This window comes from Ictidomys tridecemlineatus, chromosome 14, assembly GCF_052094955.1.
Source record: "Ictidomys tridecemlineatus isolate mIctTri1 chromosome 14, mIctTri1.hap1, whole genome shotgun sequence".
Lineage (NCBI taxonomy): Eukaryota > Metazoa > Chordata > Mammalia > Rodentia > Sciuridae > Ictidomys > Ictidomys tridecemlineatus.
In genome coordinates this window covers 8,193,620-8,202,994 of record NC_135490.1, presented here as the reverse complement: position 1 = coordinate 8,202,994, position 9,375 = coordinate 8,193,620, and the positions used below count along the sequence as shown (strand labels likewise).

The 9,375-nt window shown below is 45.0% G+C and overlaps 1 pseudogene; it reads left to right on the top strand.

Annotated features, from left to right (window-relative positions):
- The first annotated feature begins 7,320 nt into the window (after positions 1–7,320).
- Positions 7,321–9,122, top strand: LOC120884202 (sphingolipid delta(4)-desaturase DES1 pseudogene; annotated as a pseudogene).
- The last annotated feature ends 253 nt before the right edge of the window (positions 9,123–9,375 follow it).

Sequence of the window (9,375 nt, the reverse complement as noted above, 5' to 3'; positions counted from 1 at the left end):
AAGTGAACAGTGATCATTTTGTGGTAGTGAAACTGCTACCATAATTTTTTTGGTTTATTTGTCATTTCTAATTTTCTATAATAGACTCTCCATATCTGTGTAATTAAAATAAATTCACAGGGCATGTCAGTCCAAGTTATCCAGAGAAACAGATCCGATAAGAGACATACACACATGAACACGGTACATACAACACACAGAGCGGGAGGAGACGTAGATGTGTGCATTTGCACACATGTGTATAGTACCAAGAGGACATACAAAAGAACAGAATGGGTTATACACACACAAGTGTGCATGTGTGTACATGTGTGATGCTGTTCATTGTAAGGAACTGGCTCACATGCTTGTGTAGCTGGCAAGGCTAAAATCTGTATTTAAAAAAAAATGGTCAGCAGCCTGGTAACTCGGGGAGGGGCGGGACCTTCAGTCTTGAAGCAGAATTTCTTCTCTGGGGAACTTGAGTTTCTCTCTTATAGCCTTCAGCTGATTGGACGAGGCCCACCATCACCAAGGCTAATCTCCTTTACTAAGTCAGTGTAAGAACTCAGAGCCAGGGATGAAGCTCAGTGGTAGGACCTTTGCCCAGCATGCAGAGGCCCTGGATTCCCCTGACACGTACAACACGCCATTACACAGGGGAGTCTCATGTCCAGCAACAAAGCAGAACACCACCATGGGAACATTTTCATTCACTGGGACCTCCGCGGGCCAGGGCTGGGCAGCCTGGAGGGCACCTCCCAAGCCCTGCCCATGGAGGTCACCTGTGCTGAAGACAGCCCCAGGAAAGCAGGGCCCAGCGGGAGGCAGCAGCCACCCAGGCCATGGAGGAGTGTGGGGAAGTTCAGGCCAATTCTCTGGTGGCGTGGGAGCCCCCACCACGTCCCGTGGTAGAAATTGAGTCTGGATCTCAATGGCTCTTGCAGGGTTCCTTCCCTCTTCCCCTCACGCCGTGGGCAATCAAGTGGCACCGACTGATGTCACACGTGTCATGAGTCTGGAGTCATTAACGGTGCTGAATTAACCAGCTGCACGATCTCACTGCATGAAGGCGCAGCCCGCCGCGGGGTTCCGGCTGCCGCCTGTTCAGAGGCGCGAGTGAGGCAGGAGCAGGACGGTCAAGAAGCGACCTGATAAGACCACCGTGACAACCTACAAGCCCCCCATAAAACCCTGCTGCCCCATGGGGAAAACCACAGAGGAAACCGGCTGCGCCTCGACCTTGGGCCGCTGGAGAAAGAGCTAGTCTTTTCCCGTCCTCAGTCCTGGTGGATGAGGTGCCAGGGCACGGCCCTATGCTCAGATCTCCCTGCCTCTGCCAGGCTGCCAGGCGCCTCCCTGCTGATTCTACAGTGAGCCCGCTTCACTTTGATAATAAGGAAAAAAAAAACATATTTTAAATATCTATCAGGAGACTCCTGGCTTCAAGATGATGATTTGAGGCACATGCTCTACCTCCCCACCAATCCCAAACTCTTTTGAAATGAGCCAATAAATAGTGGGTCAAAGGGCAAACATCACCAGCCAGACCAGACAATGGAGGACACCCCAAGTGCACCCCGAGAGCTCTGAGGATTTCTTGGAAGACCTGAGGCAGATGGGAACAGGAAACAGATTAGGAGGATTTCAACTGGGACCCTCTTCTGCAGGGAGATTTGGCAGCATATTAATTATAAACGTGCAAGCCCAGATTGGCGGGCACCCCTGCGCCTGGGGATTTAACTAAGGAAACACGGCCCTAAGTACAAAGATGTATGCTGATGATAGCTTTATTTTCACTTGTTTGTTTTTTCAAGGTGTATTAAATTTCCCCTTTGTGCTTCAACTGTTTATAGCTATATACTCATTCTGAAAGTTAAAAAAAAAAAAAAGCATTTCATTACTGTACTAGGCCAGTCCTGTCCTATCCTGGAATACACAGTGCATTAAAATCACCTTTATTTTTCCAGGTTCAGTTGCACTACACCAAGCCACAGGGAGGGGGACATGGTTACTGTGAAGAACAAATAGATTCTCTACTGTTATACCCCATTGACTCCTTAAAATTAGACCACACTGGATGTCACCGACAGCCTGGTAAGTTTCTTCCCTTCTAATTTCCTTTCCCTCTTTATTTAACTATCCTTCCTCTTTATTTAACTTTATATTCCCCAACTCTTTAGTCAAACTCTCCATTCTGTAATTCCCCCACACACACTTTTTGTGGTGCTGGGGATTGTAATCCCCTCTTTTGTTCTGAAGAAGGCTCCGATCCTCTTCTCCCTGTGACTGGCATCTTCAAAGTCAACCCCACTCTCTCCCCTGAGAGCTCTCTCCCGCTCTGCCCTCTCGGGTTGGAATCCACTATTTCCAGGTTTGCCCCTCTCCTGTTTACCCTCTTCTATTGCTGGAAAATATCCTCAGTAGCTTTCTAAGAATGGTAAATAGATAATATTAGAAATTAAAAAGGAAACACAACTGTCAATGCTGCAGAAAAATTTTAAAAAAAGATATGAAGAGTGTATTGTGAACACATTTATTAAGTTTGAAAACTTGGTTAAAATGAATTGACTCCTTAGAAAAAGTGGAGCCTACCAACATTGATAGGAAATGGAGAACCTGAACTATCCCACAGCCAGCTAACCAACTGAATCAAGAGTCAAAAATCTTTCCACAAGGAAGCAGTCAGGCAGCTTTAACGGAAAATCTACTGATCATTAAAGCAATAGATAAATCTCAGTCATACCCAAACACCTCCAAGAAAGAGGAAAAGGAGAAATAGCACCTTTTGTGTCCTTTTATAAAGGATATATTACCTTTCATGCTCGTTAGCAGAACTGGTCTAACTTCAGGTTATCAAGCAGCAGAGAAGAAGAGGAGAGGCCAGTCCTACTCTCACAAACACTGTGGTCAGAACATCGGCTGCACAACCAAAGCCATATTTTACTTTTCTTCCTTGTAGAGTGGATTCTATTTCCCAGCCTCTCTTATGGATGTGGCCAGGAAACAGCATTCTAACCAATAAGATGAACAGATGTGAGGTGTGTGATTTCAGGCCAAAGTGCTTAATGAGCACTCATGCTTCATATGCTTTCTGGTCCACCTGCTGAATGCAGGGGACTGCAAGGCCCCAAGGGACCATAGATCAACAAGACAGAAGGCACCTGATTTCTACCAACTAGAATGCTACAGAGCAAGAAATAAACTGTGGTTGATTGTGCAAAACCATGGAAATTGGGGGTCTATTTGTTACATCAGCTAGCATTATCTTTTATCAGAGATTGCTGTTCTGATATGGGGTGCTACCACAAAACACCAAGAATATGCAGCCATAGCTTGGAGAAAACAGATTTCATAGGCTAAGCCAGGATTTGGAATCATCTGGTGACACTGTCACCTGCAGTAGCTCATGTGCTCATTTGAGCCCATAGTTGTAAGAAAAATGATTGGACTAACAAGAGTGTTACATGTGTCAGTTTTTACTTGCTGCACTTGACAAGTATTACAAAGAATTGAGCACAGACAAAAATGTCTTGTCTGAGAACAGTTAAGGAAATAGCTAAAGCACAAAAATTAAAGGTAAAAATTAAATTAAAGGTAAATGGTTCATCTAGGTTTCGTAATTACTCAGAGGGACTCAGCACTACAGCAATGATCAGATCAGGAGTGCCGTCTACAAGGCAGCTCTCAGTAAGTTAAAATAGAAACCCCCTGGTGGGTCAGGGAGGAAGCAATAGGCGGGCTGGAGCTAGGGTGTTTCTAGAAGAATGCTGTCTAATGCATGCGATGACTGAGCACCAGGACTGGCGGCCCTGACGTGAACACAAAGAGTAAAACAGACACAGACACGAGATCTCAAAGACCTGCTATGAAAAATGTAAACTATCTCAATAATAATTTTCTATTGGCTACTATCTTTTCATTGAAATTATAATATTTTTGGAATTGAATTACCACTTGGGGAAAAGGGGGGCCTAAATTTAAGAGCCCACAGTTGTAAAATAAGTTTAAGATCCCAAACGTGCAGCAGCAAGAAATCCATAATCACTCTTTTCTGATTCTGGATTCTCAGGATTTCCAAGATCATGTCTTAGAATATCTACGATAAATCAACTTGGATTCAAACTTCCTGCATATAAAACATGAAGAAATTAAGAGCGTGATAGAGAAAAAGAAGTACTCCAAACACATATTGCTTTTACTAGTCAAATTCAAAACTGTAGACTAAAGAATATTTTAAGAAGATAAATTCGGTATAGCTTTGAATTTATAGAAGCCAACGATTTCAACAAAAGATGTATAAATAATCTTTGCTGTAGAATGCTATTTTCAGCTAAGATGAAGGACTTTTAGATATGCCCAAGCTCTGAAACCTTGGTACCCAATCTAGAATACATGGTAGTTAGAATACTAAGCTATTATTCTGCTATGCACAAAAAGATCCATTGTATTTCTTTATGTGCCATGAAAAGTGAGCCCCTGTTTGATATTATAAATGGGCAGTGTAGCGATAACCGAAACAAGGTAGCTGCTGAGTGTTGCGATTATTCCTGGGCTAAAGTATCCATGCTTGTAAAATTTGAGTTCTAAACTTTCAATACAAAAAGTGTCACGTTCACCTGTAGCTTCAGTCCCAGGCTCTGGTGCAGACATTTAGTTCCAAAGTCCTGGCAAGGGTGCCTTCTGCCACAAGTGACCTTGGTCATGTCTGGCTGGGCCTGGTGAACACCGTGACCCGTTCAGGTGTAGACCATTAGGACCCATCAGTCCTTTGCATTCTTAAACCTATTATTGCCCAGAGATGGAGACATTCAGAATATTTGAAACCATTTTTAAATGGCTTTGAAAATTCACTGCAGACATGTGATGATCTTCCAGCAAATTTTGGTGACAGACTTTAGACCAAGGCTTCAGGGTTTTCTGAGTAACCTAGAACCAGAGAGAGAGAGTGCCTCTGAACTCGACACACCCTCACCACTGAAAAACGTCATCCCAGATGGTCATCGGGTTTATTAGGAAAATCATTATGGTTTTTTTAATGAATATTTTCATTTTGGAATAATTTCTGATTTACAAAACAACTGCAACGACACTTCAGAGAGTTCTCACATGAGCTCCACCCACCTCCTCCTAATGACAGCATCGTACATAATCACAGTACATTTGTCAAAACCAAGAAATGAACACTACTAGCAGGGCACTTTTCATTAAACTTCACACTCTGCCGATTTCACTAGTTTCTCCAGTAAGTTTCTGTTTCAGCCCTAGGATTCAGTCGAGAGTCTGCTCCGAGTTGGTTCACCCTGTCTCAGTGTTTCCTTGTTTTCGTGACCTTGTAGTTTTAAAGCAGAGTGAGTCACCAGGTTTATTATAGAACAAACATCCCTGGAGTTGGCTGTTCTGCTGCCTTCTCACTGTAGGCTGGGGTCACAGGGTTTTGACAAGAGCACCACAAATCTACAGTGCCCTTCCCGTCGCATCAAAGACTCGCGATTCCAACATGACGAACCACAGGCGACGTCCACCCTGGTCGCTGGGTTAAGCTGGTGCCTGCCAAGCCCCCCAACTTCCCTTTTCCACACTATTTCACTAAATCTGGCCCACAATCAAGGAGAAAAGGTGGGGAGAGAGTCCACATATATAATTTGTGGAATTCTCTTTAAGAAAGGATTGCACTTATGTCAGTATGGGCTCAGATCATTTTATTCTTTGGGATATAATCCTTTATTATCATTATTTGGCTCAAAATTTTCCAGCTTTGGTCACTGGGAGCTCTTTCAGTTTGCTCTTTGTCCCTTTGACATGCTCCCATTCGTTTGTATGTGTCTGTCTCTCCCTCTTTTCCTTCCTTCCTTTCCTTGTTTATTTAGAGAGTAGCATCCCCTTACTTCCCTGCCTTGAGTATTATACTAGTCAGTTTTCCATTTTCATAACAAAATACCTGAAGTTGGATGTGTATAAAGAAAAGAGGTTTAATTAGCTCATGGATGTGGAGGTTCACAAGCACAGTACCAACATCTGCTCAGCCCTAGTGAGGACCCCTGGCTGCATCCCATGGAGCATGATGTCGTGGTGGGAGCACATGTGTGAGGGCGATCACAGGGCAAGACAGGAAGGCAGAGAGCAGGGAGAGGGCTTGCTCTTTTATAGAAACTCTTTTAAAGCTTCCACCCTTCCCAACATCACCAGTCTGAGGTCTACGCTGCAAATGCATGAATGTTTGGGTTCATGCTCAAACCATATCCAAACTGCAGCGCTCCTGTTTTCTCTGCCCCAGCCCTATTAGTTATAGTTTTGCTATTAAGGTTTTAAATACATGGAGAACAGTACAAAAAGCAACCCAAGTTCATAATATTGATTCTGATAAACTAATGGGATCCAGTTGATATGATGTTTTTAAAATGACATCACTGAATAAAGTTCCCTTTCAAAGAAAGGGATCACATTGACTCGTTCCAGAATTAGGAACCAGAATATGACCCTCTTTCACCCTGGGCACCATATCATCTTGATGCTATTCTCGTGTTCACATGATTTCCCAGGGCACACATCCAAGCTAGGAGAGACCGAGCTCACAAAGACCATCTTCAGAGACCTCCCTGTGTGAATCCTGGAAGGAGAGGGGTGCGACGGGTGTGCCACCTGCTTGGGTGAACGTGAAGGTGCTATAGCTCAGCGTCCTTCTTAGCCCCGTGTCTGGGTGTGTAGTGTAGACTCTTGGCTAAACAAATCCCCGAATAACCTGCCCCGTCTATAAACAAAACAGCATCCTTGGGCTGGGGATAGGACTCACCTGGCAGAGTGCTTGCCTCTCGTGCACAGGGCCCTGGATGCAATACTCAGCACCAAAAACCAAACAAACAAAATCTCTCGGTCCTTTTCAGAGAGACTCAGAATCTGACACAAGAGTGGTCATGAAGTTTCCAAACATATCTGCATGCACCCTTTATTTGGGTCAGAACCCCGTTATTATGGGGTGAATTAGAATCCCCAAACTGAAACCCCAAGCCCACGACCTCAGAAAGGGCCACTGAGGAGGTAATTCAGGTAAAATGAGGTCACTGGAGTTGGCGCTGATCCATCAGGCGGGCGTCCTCAGGAGGAGATAGGACACAGACACATACAGAGGGAGGAGCATGAGAAGACACCATCCACAGCCAAAGAGAGGGCTTCAGGAGGAACCAGCCCCGCCCACACCCTGATTTGGACATCTGGCCTCCAAAATAGTTCAATGAGGAGTCTGTTGTGCCCCACCCCGTCTATGGAGCCGGGACAGCAGCCCCAGCCCTCCAGGGCACTAGTCATTGGTCTCTGCGGGAATCCTGCACCCAACAGGACCCAATGAACCTCCAGACGGTGAGGAACACTCCCGCAGAACCAACCACAGGAACCCAAGTAATGAACCCGTGTTGGGGTCCCGCTGCAGCCCGGCGGGGAGCAGGATTGCAGCGCAGCAAATTCTGTTTGACCTTCAGAGGCAGATCAACTCCTTTCCCTTTAAAATGTTTATTTAGGAATATCACTTGATTCTTCCTTTCGCGCCCTCAGGTATTTTTATAGGAAAAAAAACTTGATATTAGTATTCTATAGTTTAATCAAAGGGTTGAAAGATTATGTTGCTCAAGGGTTGAGCTATAGAAGTACACTCTATTTCACCACCAAGTGTAACTTCAAGGTGCAATCAGTCGAATCTCTTTCTGGGATGGAATGCAGCCAAAACCCATTTGTAAGTGCCCACGACCTAGCTCAGACCACACAGATGTGTTCCACGCACAGCTCCACGCTGCTGCCACCACCCATGGCCTTACACCAACCCCCACCATGATAGAAAATCACCTGGAGTCATTAAGTTAGAAACTGCTTGTTCCAGGACTTCCTGAAGTTGTCACTAGGGAGAGAAGACAAAGTAATTAAGGACACTTACCAAGATAAACAGATATCTTATGCAGATGTCTTTCTCAAGGCAGGAACAGGCTGTGTAGGCATAGATTTTGAGAACTTAACCATTTAAAAGAGGCGTGTAACACTTTGGTGGTATTAATAGTTGATTCAGCAGCTAGATGAATATGCTCTGACCTTTACACCCCCAACTTCAGTAGCTTAAGTGCTCTGTGGGTGTCATCAAAGTGGAAGACAGGAAGTCCACATGAATCCAGAACTTCAGCCCCGATACTGCTGATAGCTCTCGCTAAAGCACACCTAGGGACCACCAGCTTAGCTGAGCACAGGGAAATGGTACTTAAGCACTGGATTTGAAAATGAGTGCTTGTGTTTAACAGGACTCATGGTATCTCTGAAGGATATGTGAGCCAAAGCAATGAGCCATGGCCCCGCTAGGAACCAACCACCTTACACGGGAAGACTGCCTGTGTCTACAGCCACCCGCCCTGCTCATCAGCACCAGGAGATCCTGCCAAAAAACCTAAGGATCAAACGCCCAACTCTATATGGATTCTAATTATGGTGGTCCTCTCCCAATTGACTACATGTCACTCAGCCAAAGCTCTGAAGCGGAAATGGGTCCCATTGAGGGCCTACTCCTTTGACAGCTATGTTAGCCACGTAGTGACTCTGGCCATTCCTGAGGTTTTCCTAAATAGTAGTTCGGCCACTACAAAATTATGTGGAATTTCTGGCCCCATTGGAATATTTGCTAGTCTTCCTGTTGGGTTCCATATTTGATTTCCTTTAAGAGGTGCTGCATGGATCATCATCAATACCTGGGGACTGATGGCATCCATGTGGGCATTCCTGCCAACTCTGAGGGCTTGTTCCTCTGAATGATGTTGTTGCCGCCACCCCAGGACGGATTATTCTTCACTCTGTCTTTTATTCCTGTGGATATCTGTTCATCGATCCCAAACCAATTTCTTATCTGGAAATTATCAGCACTTTGGTACAGATCACTAATGGCCCTAAATTTATTACCTTATGGGAATTAAATCTCTAGCTGATATATTGACAACATCCTTATATGGTCTAGGTTTGCACTTGATCTCTGGGCATATTTTGGTCCTCCAGATTCACTCACCTTAAACGCAGGCTGTCTTGATGGACATGGTGACTTCCCCAACGTTCCAGGGAAGAGCCTTCCACTGGTAAGTAAAATTGCAACTGAATATTGTGACGGTCTCCCCTGCTGACAATTCTTGGATAAAAGCAGTGTGTGATGTTGGGTGGGTGATACAGTAAGACCCTCTGGGAGAACAACTGGGCATCAACGAGGGGAGACAGTACGGGAGCAAATGTCCATGGTATTAAGGAGCAAATCTGGCTCTCAGCAGCCAGCCTGCGTCTGCACTCGGCCCCACCTGCAGGAAACCTGGGCATTGTGTTCACACTGAGGACATCTTCACCCACATTTGTCCTTTCGTAAGCAGGTCAGAGAAAGCTTCT